We start from the raw sequence: 15,638 nt of genomic DNA, 5'->3' as shown, positions 1-15,638 counted from the left end.
AGAGAAGAGCTCTAAAACATTCCTATCGAACTCAAACAGTCAGATTACAGTGAGAGAAGAGCTCTAAAACATTCCCATCGAACAGAGTCAGATTACAGTGAGAAAAAGAGCTCTAAAACATTCCCATCGACCTCAAACAGAGTCAGATTACAGTGAGAGAAGAGCTCTAAAACATTCCCATCGAACTCAAACAGAGTCAGATTACAGTGAGAAAAAGAGCTCTAAAACATTCCCATCGACCTCAGACAGATATAATTGCTCTGATTATCCTTAGTGGTGGGAATGTGAGGATGGACTTTAAGCAGGTTATTACCTGACCACAGGGATCCTCTCAACTATCTCATTACGGAACGTCTCCAGCCCAAACAGTAAAAAAGTGTCAACCAAGTGACAATATTGGCAGTTCCAAAAAGCAGAATCACACTCAGATGAATTCCAATTCGCTGCCTGAAGTCACTGTTAAAAAAGATCACCAAGACAACATCCACACTGGAGCTGACTGGCATGATGAGAAACAGGACTTTGGAAGAGTCAGCCATTTTCCATGACTGTATTTGATGGAGTTGTTGAGTGTGTTTTCTGCCAGACCTGTGTGTGTGACTGTGAGTGATGTACAGGCGTCCACAGAAGGGGAGTTTATTCAACGCTAGCTAGCGCACATCACTCTTCTTCTGACGGATTGGGGCAGACCCTGGAGAGAGGAGATGGGGAAGGGGAAGGCAGCAGGTCTAGAGCATTGGGAAGGAGGGGAGAGTTTATGTGGGTGTGTCTGTGTGTCTGTGTGAGTGTGTGTGTGAGAGAGACAGAGAGAAGGTTTCTGATGTGTGTATGATGTTTTGTGTGTGTATACTAGTTTTGCCTTTAAATGTGTGTGTGTGTGTGTGTGTGTGTGTGTGTGTGTGTGTCTGTGTGTGTGTTTATTGGGGAGGTGGGGGTCGTTTAGCGCTGCGGAGCGCTGTGAAGCGTCACACTGCAGAGAGTGAGGGCGCGATGACAAATCCATCACTTAACCCCCTCATTCACTCAACTGACACAGTCTGGGAAACCCATTCCACATGGCCCAGCCACTTATACCCCTCCGACCCCCTCTCTACCCCCCTGGACTACCCTCCCCCTCTCCCCCTCTCCAGGCTCCATCCAGTCTGTGTGCTGTGCGGCAGGCTAAATCCCCCTGTATCAGTAACCTGACTACTGCCCAGCACACACACAGAGAGAGAGAGAGAGAGAGAGAGAGAGAGAGAGAGAGAGAGAGAGAGAGAGAGAGAGAGAGAGAGAGAGAGAGAGAGAGAGAGAGAGAGAGAGAGAGAGAGAGAGAGAGAGAGAGAGAGAGAGAGAGAGAGACTTAACCTCTATGGCGTTTTTAGTGATGGTTATTTGTAATGTGACTAGGTTCACGCAAATTGTCCATCATACTGCTGGGGAGAGACGTCTGCATGTGTTCATAGTTTAGGAAAGGAAAAGAGAGAGGTGGAGTGCATGTGTGTGTGTTCAGGGCAGGAAGCCAAGACAAACTCCAAGAGGCTGGTGCCTGGAAGAGGTGACTTGGGGGTTATTTAACCAACACGGACACACACGCAGGGCCTCAATGGCATGAACCAATCCAGAAGGTTCTTACTAAAGAAGAACCATTGCAGACACTATCCCCCATCAAACAGATGCACTATCAGTCATACATGCACTCTATAACATTGAGCCATCTCGCCACAGGAATTAATTCCCTGAACATTGAGCCATCTCACCACAGCAATTCATTCCCTGAACATTGAGCCATCTCACCACAGCCATTCATTCCCAGGACATTGAGCCATCTCACCACAGCAATTCATTCCTAGGACATTGAGCCATCTCGCCACAGCAATTCATTCCTAGGACATTGAGCCATCTCGCCACAGCAATTCATTCCCTGAACATTGAGCCATCTCACCACAGCAATTCATTCCCTGAACATTGAGCCATCTCACCACAGCAATTCATTCCTAGGACATTGAGCCATCTCGCCACAGCAATTCATTCCCAGGACATTGAGCCATCTCACCACAGCAATTCATTCCTAGGACATTGAGCCATCTCACCACAGCAATTCATTCCCAGGACATTGAGCCATCTCGCCACAGCAATTCATTCCTAGGACATTGAGCCATCTCGCCACAGCAATTCATTCCTAGGACATTGAGCCATCTCACCACAGCATTCATTCCCAGGACATTGAGCCATCTCACCACAGCAATTCATTCCCAGGACATTGAGCCATCTCGCCACAGCCATTCATTCCTAGGACATTGCTGTAAAAAAAGAGAATGTCCTCAGCCAACATACCTGATAAAATCAGGTTTGATTACAAAATAATATAACAGCTCACCACGCAGAGGAGATTGGTGATTTGATGTGCTGGTGTCGACCTACAGACAGCCATGTTAGCTATGGTGCAGCTACAGTTTGTCAGGGTGACCTGAGGCCTTGCCCGTCAGTGTCTAACCCCATGTAAACCTGGAGCAGAGATCATATTATGATGACCGTCTAGTCATGTCAGACTGGCCTTGGGGAAATTAGAGGAGGTCTGAGAAAAACCAGAGCTGTCTAGAACATAGCCTACCCGTACCCTGTACCCTCTACCCTCAAAACCCAAGCCAGTGTTCATCTCCTAACATACCCCATGTAGAACCACTATATTACCCCCACCATCAACCCCAAAACCAATACAACATACCTCCATAGACCCAACCTGGCACTGAACCCCATAGAGCCAACCTGGCACTGAGCCCCATAGACCCAACCTGGCACTGAACCCCATAGACCCAACCTGGCACTGAACCCCATAGACCCAACCTGGCACTGAGCCCTTAACCAATACAACATACCTCCATAGACCCAACCTGGCACTGAGCCCTTAACCAATACAACATACCTCCATAGACCCAACCTGGCACTGAACCCCATAGACCCAACCTGGCACTGAACCCTTAACCAATACAACATACCTCCATAGACCCAACCTGGCACTGAACCCCATAGAGCCAACTTGGCACTGAACCCTTAACCAATACAACATACCTCCATAGAGCCAACCTGGCACTGAGCCCCATAGACCCAACCTGGCACTGAACCCTTAACCAATACAACATACCTCCATAGACCCAACCTGGCACTGAACCCCATAGAGCCAACTTGGCACTGAACCCTTAACCAATACAACATACCTCCATAGAGCCAACCTGGCACTGAGCCCTTAACCAATACAACATACCTCCATAGACCCAACCTGGCACTGAACCCCATAGACCCAACCTGGCACTGAACCCTTAACCAATACAACATACCTCCATAGACCCAACCTGGCACTGAACCCCATAGAGCCAACTTGGCACTGAACCCTTAACCAATACAACATACCTCCATAGAGCCAACCTGGCACTGAGCCCCATAGACCCAACCTGGCACTGAACCCCATAGACCCAACCTGGCACTGAACCCTTAACCAATACAACATACCTCCATAGACCCAACCTGGCACTGAACCCTTAACCAACACAACATACCTCCATAGACCCAACCTGGCACTGAACCCCATAGACCCAACCTGGCACTGAACCCCATAGACCCAACCTGGCACTGAACCCTTAACCAATACAACATACCTCCATAGACCCAACCTGGCACTGAGCCCTTAACCAATACAACATACCTCCATAGACCCAACCTGGCACTGAGCCCTTAACCAATACAACATACCTCCATAGACCCAACCTGGCACTGAGCCCTTAACCAATACAACATACCTCCATAGACCCAACCTGGCACTGAACCCTTAACCAATACAACATACCTCCATAGACCCAACCTGGCACTGAGCCCTTAACCAATACAACATACCTCCATAGACCCAACCTGGCACTGAGCCCTTAACCAATACAACATACCTCCATAGACCCAACCTGGCACTGAACCCTTAACCAATACAACATACCTCCATAGACCCAACCTGGCACTGAGCCCTTAACCAATACAACATACTTCCATAGACCCAACCTGGCACTGAGCCCTTAACCAATACAACATACCTCCATAGAGCCAACCTGGCACTGAGCCCCATAGACCCAACCTGGCACTGAACCCCATAGACCCAACCTGGCACTGAACCCTTAACCAATACAACATACCTCCATAGACCCAACCTGGCACTGAACCCTTAACCAACACAACATACCTCCATAGACCCAACCTGGCACTGAACCCCATAGACCCAACCTGGCACTGAACCCCATAGACCCAACCTGGCACTGAACCCTTAACCAATACAACATACCTCCATAGACCCAACCTGGCACTGAGCCCTTAACCAATACAACATACCCCATAGACCCAACCTGGCACTGAGCCCTTAACCAATACAACATACCTCCATAGACCCAACCTGGCACTGAGCCCTTAACCAATACAACATACCTCCATAGACCCAACCTGGCACTGAACCCTTAACCAATACAACATACCTCCATAGACCCAACCTGGCACTGAGCCCTTAACCAATACAACATACCTCCATAGACCCAACCTGGCACTGAGCCCTTAACCAATACAACATACCTCCATAGACCCAACCTGGCACTGAACCCTTAACCAATACAACATACCTCCATAGACCCAACCTGGCACTGAGCCCTTAACCAATACAACATACTTCCATAGACCCAACCTGGCACTGAGCCCTTAACCAATACAACATACCTCCATAGACCCAACCTGGCACTGAGCCCTTAACCAATACAACATACCTCCATAGACCCAACCAGGCACTGAACCCTTAACCAATACAACATACCTCCATAGACCCAACCTGGCACTGAGCCCTTAACCAATACAACATACCTCCATAGACCCAACCTGGCACTGAGCCCTTAACCAATACAACATACCTCCTTAGACCCAACCTGGCACTGAACCCCATAGACCCAACCTGGCACTGAGCCCTTAACCAATACAACATACCTCCATAGACCCAACCTGGCACTGAGCCCTTAACCAATACAACATACCTCCATAGACCCAACCTGGCACTGAGCCCTTAACCAATACAACATACCTCCATAGACCCAACCTGGCACTGAGCCCTTAACCCATACAACATACCTCCATAGACCCAACCTGGCACTGAGCCCTTAACCAATACAACATACCTCCATAGACCCAACCTGGCACTGAGCCCTTAACCAATACAACATACCTCCATAGACCCAACCTGGCACTGAGCCCTTAACCAATACAACATACCTCCATAGACCCAACCTGGCACTGAACCCTTAACCAATACAACATACCTCCATAGACCCAACCTGGCACTGAGCCCTTAACCAATACAACATACCTCCATAGACCCAACCTGGCACTGAGCCCTTAACCAATACAACATACCTCCATAGACCCAACCTGGCACTGAGCCCTTAACCAATACAACATACCTCCATAGACCCAACCTGGCACTGAGCCCTTAACCAATACAACATACCTCCATAGACCCAACCTGGCACTGAGCCCTTAACCAATACAACATACCTCCATAGGCCCGACCTGGCACTGAACCCCATAGACCCAACCTGGCACTGAACCCTTAACCAATACAACATACCTCCATAGACCCAACCTGGCACTGAACCCCATAGACCCAACCTGGCACTGAACCCTTAACCAATACAACATACCTCCATAGAACCAACCTGGCACTGAGCACTTAACCAATACAACATACCTCCATAGACCCAACCTGGCACTGAGCCCTTAACCAATACAACATACCTCCATAGACCCAACCTGGCACTGAGCCCTTAACCAATACAACATACCTCCATAGACCCAACCTGGCACTGAGCCCTTAACCAATACAACATACCTCCATAGACCCAACCCCCAAACCCCCGCTTTTCCCAACCAACCTTGCTGAATGAAAAGGAGCAGACATGAGGACTCCACAGTGGGACTGGAGAGGTTAGGTCTGAAAATGTGTGTGTGAGTACTTTGAGACTTCTGTGTGTGTGTGTGTGTGTGTGTGTGTGTGTGTGTGTGTGTGTGTGTGTGTGTGTGTGTGTGTGTGTGTGTGTGTGTGTGTGTGTGTGTGTGTGTGTGTGTAATCAGGTCTGCAGAACCAGGATGTTCCTCAACAAATGGCCACTTCCTGACAGAGAGAGAGGGAGCGGGAGAGACGAGTTGGGAATGCTACTGGGAATGTTGAGATAGAGAGGGGGCGCGAGAAAACTAACTCTTGTTCTCTGAAAATATCCACAATGAACCCTTCATACCCCCATATCTATCACCTATCTACAATGAACCCTTCATACCACCATATCTATCACCTATCTACAATGAACCCTTCATATCTATCACCTATCTACAATGAACCCTTCATACCCCCATATCTGTCACCTATCTACAATGAACCCTTCATATCTATCACCTATCTACAATGAACCCTTCATACCCCAATATCTATCACCTATCTACAATGAACCCTTCATACCCCCATATCTATCACCTATCTACAATGAACCCTTCATACCACCATATCTATCACCTATCTACAATGAACCCTTCATACGACCATATCTATCACCTATCTACAATGAACCCTTCATATCTATCACCTATCTACAACTAACCCTTCATATGACCATATCTATCACCTATCTACAATGAACCCTTCATACCACCATATCTATCACCTATCTACAATGAACCCTTCATACGACCATATCTATCACCTATCTACAATGAACCCTTCATATCACCATATCTATCACCTATCTACAATGAACCCTTCATACCACCATATCTATCACCTATCTACAACTAACCCATCCACTGTCCACTAGCACTGTAGAAACTATTACACTCAACTGAACGACTCGATTAGCGTAGTGTCAGCTAGCTACATAGTTGTCTTCGTATCCAAGATAATTGTGCAGTTTAGAGTGTGTAGACTTAGAGTGATTATCTTAATTTACCGAGGTTAGCTAGCCAGCTATTTGTCATCCTTAACGTAGGAAATGCTGCTAGCTAGCTAGCCAACAGCTAGCCAACCTCTACCGAATTGAACTCCAACTACCCGGTCAACATTCCGTCGTTCCACAGGTAGTATCACATTTTCATTTCACTTCATTACAGTACAACGGTTTGATTTGTTTGATCGTAGCTAGCCAGCTACATAGCCGTCTTTGTATCTAAGACAATTGTGTAGTCTAGAGCGATTTTCTAGGTTAGCTGGCCAGCTATTGTCGTTCTTCTAACGTAGCTAGCCCCGAATAGCAGCACTGTAGTAACTATTACAGTACAACGGTTTGTTTTGTTTGATCGTAGCTAGCTAGCTACATAGCCGTCTTTGTATCTAAGACAATTGTGTAGCCTAGAGCGATTTTCTAGGTTAGCCAGCCAGCTATTGTCGTTCTTTTAAGTAACGGAACGCAATCAACCTTGCTAGCTAGCCAGCTAGCCCCGAATAGCAGCACTGTAGAAACTATTACACTCGACGGAACGACTTGATTAGTGTAGTGTCAACATCGCAGCCACTACCAGCTAGCCTACTCCAGCAGTACTGTTTCATTTCAATCATTTTAGTCAATAAGATTCTTGCTATGTAAGCTTAACTTTCTGAACATTCGAGACGTGTAGTCCACTTGTCATTCCAATCTCCTTTGCATTAGCGTAGCCTCTTCTGTACCCTGTTAACTATGTGTCTATCTATCCCTGTTCTCTCCTCTCTGCACAGACCATACAAACGCTCCACACCGCGTGGCCGCGGCCACCCTAATCTGGTGGTCCCAGCGCGCACGACCCACGTGGAGTTCCTGGTCTCCGGTAGCCTCTGGAACTGCCGATCTGCGGCCAACAAGGCAGAGTTCATCTCAGCCTATGCCTCCCTCCAGTCCCTCGACTTCCTGGCACTGACGGAAACATGGATCACCACAGATAACACTGCTACTCCTACTGCTCTCTCTTCGTCCGCCCACGTGTTCTCGCACACCCCGAGAGCTTCTGGTCAGCGGGGTGGTGGCACCGGGATCCTCATCTCTCCCAAGTGGTCATTCTCTCTCTCTCCCCTTACCCATCTATCTATCGCCTCCTTTGAATTCCATGCTGTCACAGTTACCAGCCCTTTCAAGCTTAACATTCTTATCATTTATCGCCCTCCAGGTTCCCTCGGAGAGTTCATCAATGAGCTTGATGCCTTGATAAGCTCCTTTCCTGAGGACGGCTCACCTCTCACAGTCCTGGGCGACTTTAACCTCCCCACGTCTACCTTTGACTCATTCCTCTCTGCCTCCTTCTTTCCACTCCTCTCCTCTTTTGACCTCACCCTCTCACCTTCCCCCCTACTCACAAGGCAGGCAATACGCTCGACCTCATCTTTACTAGATGCTGTTCTTCCACTAACCTCACTGCAACTCCCCTCCAAGTCTCCGACCACTACCTTGTATCCTTTTCCCTCTCGCTCTCATCCAACACTTCCCACACTGCCCCTACTCGGATGGTATCGCGCCGTCCCAACCTTCGCTCTCTCTCCCCCGCTACTCTTTCCTCTTCCATCCTTTCATCTCTTCCCTCTGCTCATACCTTCTCCAACCTTTCTCCTGACTCTGCCTCCTCAACCCTCCTCTCTTCCCTTTCTGCATCCTTTGACTCTCTATGTCCCCTATCCTCCAGGCCGGCTCGGTCCTCCCCTCCCGCTCCGTGGCTCGATGACTCATTGCGAGCTCACAGAACAGAGCTCCGGGCAGCCGAGCGGAAATGGAGGAAAACTCGCCTCCCTGCGGACCTGGCATCCTTTCACTCCCTCCTCTCTACATTTTCCTCCTCTGTCTCTGCTGCTAAAGCCACTTTCTACCACTCTAAATTCCAAGCATCTGCCTCTAACCCTAGGAAGCTCTTTGCCACCTTCTCCTCCCTTCTGAATCCTCCTCCCCCTCCCCCCTCCTCCCTCTCTGCAGATGACTTCGTCAACCATTTTGAAAAGAAGGTCGACGACATCCGATCCTCGTTTGCTAAGTCAAACGACACCGCTGGTTCTGCTCACACTGCCCTACCCTGTGCTCTGACCTCTTTCTCCCCTCTCTCTCCAGATGAAATCTCGCTTCTTGTGACGGCCGGCCGCCCAACAACCTGCCCGCTCGACCCTATCCCCTCCTCTCTCCTCCAGACCATTTCCGGGGACCTTCTCCCTTACCTCACCTCGCTCATCAACTCATCCCTGACCGCTGGCTACGTCCCTTCCGTCTTCAAGAGAGCGAGAGTTGCACCCCTTCTGAAGAAACCTACACTCGATCCCTCCGATGTCAACAACTACAGACCAGTATCCCTTCTTTCTTTTCTCTCCAAAACTCTTGAACGTGCCGTCCTTGGCCAGCTCTCCCTCTATCTCTCTCAGAATGACCTTCTTGATCCAAATCAGTCAGGTTTCAAGACTAGTCATTCAACTGAGACTGCTCTTCTCTGCATCACGGAGGCGCTCCGCACTGCTAAAGCTAACTCTCTCTCCTCTGCTCTCATCCTTCTAGACCTATCGGCTGCCTTCGATACTGTGAACCATCAGATCCTCCTCTCCACCCTCTCCGAGTTGGGCATCTCCGGCGCGGCCCACGCTTGGATTGCGTCCTACCTGACAGGTCGCTCCTACCAGGTGGCGTGGCGAGAATCTGTCTCCTCGCCACGCGCTCTCACCACTGGTGTCCCCCAGGGCTCTGTTCTAGGCCCTCTCCTATTCTCGCTATACACCAAGTCACTTGGCTCTGTCATAACCTCACATGGTCTCTCCTATCATTGCTATGCAGACGACACACAATTAATCTTCTCCTTTCCCCCTTCTGATGACCAGGTGGCGAATCGCATCTCTGCATGTCTGGCAGACATATCAGTGTGGATGACGGATCACCACCTCAAGCTGAACCTCGGCAAGACGGAGCTGCTCTTCCTCCCGGGGAAGGACTGCCCGTTCCATGATCTCGCCATCACGGTTGACAACTCCATTGTGTCCTCCTCCCAGAGCGCTAAGAACCTTGGCGTGATCCTGGACAACACCCTGTCGTTCTCAACCAACATCATGGCGGTGGCCCGTTCCTGTAGGTTCATGCTCTACAACATCCGCAGAGTACGACCCTGCCTCACACAGGAAGCGGCGCAGGTCCTAATCCAGGCACTTGTCATCTCCCGTCTGGATTACTGCAACTCGCTGTTGGCTGGGCTCCCTGCCTGTGCCATTAAACCCCTACAACTCATCCAGAACGCCGCAGCCCGTCTGGTGTTCAACCTTCCCAAGTTCTCTCACGTCACCCCGCTCCTCCGCTCTCTCCACTGGCTTCCAGTTGAAGCTCGCATCCGCTACAAGACCATGGTGCTTGCCTACGGAGCTGTGAGGGGAACGGCACCGCAGTACCTCCAGGCTCTGATCAGGCCCTACACCCAAGCAAGGGCACTGCGTTCATCCACCTCTGGCCTGCTCGCCTCCCTACCATTGAGGAAGTACAGTTCCCGCTCAGCCCAGTCAAAACTGTTCGCTGCTCTGGCCCCCCAATGGTGGAACAAACTCCCTCACGACGCCAGGACAGCGGAGTCAATCACCACCTTCCGGAGACACCTGAAACCCCACCTCTTCAAGGAATACCTAGGATAGGATAAGTAATCCTTCTCACCCCCCCCTTAATGACTTAGATGCACTATTGTAAGTGGCTGTTCCACTGGATGTCAGAAGGTGAATTCACCAATTTGTAAGTCGCTCTGGATAAGAGCGTCTGCTAAATGACTTTAATGTAATGTAATGTAAACCCTTCATATGACCATATCTATCACCTATCTACAATGAACCCTTCATACGACCATATCTATCACCTATCTACAATGAACCCTTCATATCTATCACCTATCTACAACTAACCCTTCATATGACCATATCTATCACCTATCTACAATGAACCCTTCATATGACCATATCTATCACCTATCTACAATGAACCCTTCATACCCCCATATCTATCATAATATAATAATAATAATAATATATCCCATTTAGCAGACGCTTTTGTCCAAAGCGACTTACAAGTCGGCTGGGGCCACTACTTTTACATATGGGTGGTCCCAGCGGGAATCGAACCCACGACGCTTGGCGTTGCAAGCGCCATGCTCTACCGACTGAGCCACACAGGACCCTATCACCTATCTACAATGAACCCTTCATACCACCATATCTATCACCTATCTACAATGAACCCTTCATACCACCATATCTATCACCTATCTACAATGAACCCTTCATACGACCATATCTATCACCTATCTACAATGAACCCTTCATATCTATCACCTATCTACAATGAACCCTTCATACGACCATATCTATCACCTATCTACAATGAACCCTTCATATCTATCACCTATCTACAATGAACCCTTCATACGACCATATCTATCACCTATCTACAATGAACCCTTCATATCTATCACCTATCTACAATGAACCCTTCATATCTATCACCTATCTACAATGAACCCTTCATATGACCATATCTATCACCTATCTACAACTAACCCTTCATATCTATCACCTATCTACAATGAACCCTTCATACCACCATATCTATCACCTATCTACAATGAACCCTTCATATCTATCACCTATCTACAATGAACCCTTCATACCCCCATATCTATCACCTATCTACAATGAACCCTTCATACCCCCATATCTTTCACCTATCTACAACTAACCCTTCATACCCCCATATCTATCACCTATCTACAACTAACCCTTCATATCTATCACCTATCTACAAGGAACCCTTCATACCACCATATCTATCACCTATCTACAATGAACCCTTCATATCTATCACCTATCTACAATGAACCGTTCATATGACCATATCTATCACCTATCTACAATGAACCCTTCATACCCCCATATCTATCACCTATCTACAATGAACCCTTCATACCACCATATCTATTACCTATCTACAACGGCTTCATATTATTGTATTATATTGTATAAAAAAAGAAGACAGACACACAGAGGTACGTAAATGCATTGCAGCGAAAGTGTACACACACACACACACTCACTCACTCACTCACTCACTCACTCACTCACTCACTCACTCACAAACACACACACACTCATTCACTCACAGGCACACACACATACACATTCACAGGCACAAACACACACACACAAACACACGCACGCACGAGTACACACACACAGGAGCACTCACTCACAGGCACACGCGGGTGGAGGCTCTGACCTTTCCATAGGAAAATGAATAAAGGACTAAATGCAGGTCTCAAATGCAGATTTTGTCATTTGCAGGTTTCCCTACGGTAGGACACTGAGTGCTGCTCTGTGACTGCGGTATTTAACAGCCAGGGTGTTGACTAACTCTCAGGACAACAACAACAGAAGACAGCAGGTTTCCCTACGGTAGGACACTGAGTGCTGCTCTGTGACTGCGGTATTTAACAGCCAGGGTGTTGACTAACTCTCAGGACAACAACAACAGAAGACAGCAGGTTTCCCTACGGTAGGACACTGAGTGCTGCTCTGTGACTGCGGTATTTAACAGCCAGGGTGTTGACTAACTCTCAGGACAACAACAACAGAAGACAGCAGGTTTCCCTACGGTAGGACACTGAGTGCTGCTCTGTGACTGCGGTATTTAACAGCCAGTGAGTTGACGAACTCAAAGACAACACGCAGACAGGAGGCAGACACACTTTTGAAGGCAGTGTGTGTGTGTGTGTGTGTGTGTGTGTGTGTGTGGGTGTGTGTGTGTGTGTGTGTGTGTGTGTGTGTGTGTGTGTGTGTGTGTGTGTGTGTGTGTGTGTGTGTGTGTGTGTGTTAAAAGGCTGTATCTTAACTCCCGTCTCTGGTCTCAATCCGTCAGTACATCTTATCAGTCAGAGAAACCAGCAGGACTCCACACATATCAATATCTGTAGTCTGTCTACCATGCCTCCCACCACACTACCGTGTGTGTGCGCGAGAGAGCGAGAGACGCGAGAGAAAGGGTGTGTGTGTGTGTGTGTGCGCGTGAGAGAGCGAGAGAAGCGAGAGAAATGGTGTGTGTGTGTAGGAAAGTGTGTGAGTGTTTGTATGCTCCTAAGCAAGGATGTGTGTGTTTTCCACTGAGATCAATGTCCACCTTTCCAGAACGTTCCCGAAGCACCTCAACAACACGTCACACCTGACACTAGTCTACGTGCTGCATTATGCAGCCGCTGCCATTTACCAAATACAGAGACACCCGGAGCCATGAATATGGAAGCTGGAAAAATCTATATGTCTCAGAAACACAGAGGCCAAGACATTTGACTGAAAAAGGACCATAGAAGGGACCTTGTCGTTGTCTAAGGATGAGCAGTAAGCATCACCACGAGTCATGTGGAAGACTGTGCAGCGTTACCCATCTAGAGATGTCCCACTGGGCACACACTGGTCAATGAAATGACGTTGAACCAATGTGGAATAGATGTTGAATTGATGTCTGTGCCCAGTGGGGTGTTGCTTTCAAGCCAAGAGGCAGAGCACTGCCTAAGGCAGCCTTAACAGTAGCAGACACCCCTCAGCTCTGTCTCTGCTGGGGTGAGGGGTCTGCACAGGGGTGAGGTTATATCCTGCCTGGTTGGCCCTGTCCGGGAGTGTCATCAGACGGGGCCCCAGTGTCCCCCGAACACCCCTGTCTCAGTCTCCGGTATCTATGCTGCAATAGTCTATGTACCGTGGGGCTAGGGTCAGTCTGTCCTGTCTGATGTAATTCTCCTGTCTTGTCCTGCGTGATCTTAGGTATGCTCCCTCTAATTCTCCCATCTCTCTCTCCCCTCCCGGAGGACCTGAGCCCTAAGACCATGCCTCAAGACTACCTGGCCTGATGACTGTCCCCAGCCCACCTGGTCGTGCTGCTGATCCAGTTTCTGCTGTGCTGCCTGTGGTGAGGGAACCCTGACCTGTTCACCGGTCGTGCTGCTGATCCAGTTTCTGCTGTGCTGCCTGTGGTGAGGGAACCCTGACCTGTTCACCGGTCGTGCTGCTGATCCAGTTTCTGCTGTGCTGCCTGCGGTGAAGGAACCCTGACCTGTTCACCGGTCGTGCTGCTGATCCAGTTTCTGCTGTGCTGCCTGCGGTGAAGGAACCCTGACCTGTTCACCGGTCGTGCTGCTGATCCAGTTTCTGCTGTGCTGCCTGCGGTGAGGGAACCCTGACCTGTTCACCGGTCGTGCTGCTGATCCAGTTTCTGCTGTGCTGCCTGCGGTGAGGGAACCCTGACCTGTTCACCGGTCGTGCTGCTGATCCAGTTTCTGCTGTGCTGCCTGCGGTGAGGGAACCCTGACCTGTTCACCAGTCGTGCTCCCATGTCCCAGACCTGCTGTTTCCTCTCCCTCCCTTTCTCGTCCTCTCTCTTCCTCACCTTCCATCTCAACCTCTGAATGCTCGGCTATGAAAAGCCAACTGACATTTACTCCCGAGGTGCTGATCTGTTGCACACTATACAACCACTGTGATTATTATTTGACCCTGCTGGTCATCTATGAACGTTTGAACATATTGAAGAACGATCTGGCCTTAATAGCCACGTACTCTTATAATCTCCACCCGGCACAGCCAGAAGAGGACTGGCTCCTCTCTAGGTTTCTCCCCAGGTTCCAGCCTTTCTAGTAGGTTTCTGTTTCAGCACTTTGTGACAACTGCTGATGTAAAAGGGGCTTTATAAATAACTATGATTGACTGATTGAACTGTCCCCTATGAGACTGTGTGTGAGTGAGTGTGTGTGTGTGTGTGTGTGTGTGTGTGTGTGTGTGTGTGTGTGTGTGTGTGTGTGTGTGTGTGTGTGTGTGTGTGTGTGTGTGTGTGTGTGTGTGTGTGTGTGTGTGTGTGTGTGTGTGTGTAGTTGGGTCACAGGGGGCAGCTGGTTTAGGTATCAGCTCTGCTAAGCATCTGTTAGTATGGAGCCTGTTCTCCGTCTCCGTCATGGCGTAATGCTTTCTCTCATAGTCTGGCTGGTCAACATAGAGATGGAGGAGGGTATTAAACACCAGTCAACATAGAGATGGAGGAGGGTATTAAACACCAGTCAACATAGAGATGGAGGAGGGTATTAAACACCAGTCAACATAGAGATGGAGGAGAGTATTAAACACCAGTCAACATAGAGATGGAGGAGGGTATTAAAACACCAGTCAACATAGAGATGGAGGAGAGTATTAAACACCAGTCAACATAGAGATGGAGGAGGGTATTAAACACCAGTCAACATAGAGATGGAGGAGAGTATTAAACACCAGTCAACATAGAGATGGAGGAGAGTATTAAACACCAGTCAACATAGAGATGGAGGAGAGTATTAAACACCAGTCAACATAGAGATGGAGGGGGGTATTAAAACACCAGTCAACATAGAGATGGAGGAGGGTATTAAACACCAGTCAACATAGAGATGGAGGAGGGTATTAAACACTAGTCAACATAGAGATGGAGGGGGGTATTAAAACACCAGTCATCATAGAGATGGAGGAGGGTATTAAACACCAGTCAACATAGAGATGGAGGAGGGTATTAAACACCAGTCAACATAGAGATGGAGGGGGGTATTAAAACACCAGTCAACAT

Source organism: Oncorhynchus masou, chromosome 2, assembly GCF_036934945.1.
Source record: "Oncorhynchus masou masou isolate Uvic2021 chromosome 2, UVic_Omas_1.1, whole genome shotgun sequence".
Classification (NCBI taxonomy): Eukaryota; Metazoa; Chordata; class Actinopteri; order Salmoniformes; family Salmonidae; genus Oncorhynchus; species Oncorhynchus masou.
This window is presented reverse-complemented; position numbering follows the sequence as displayed.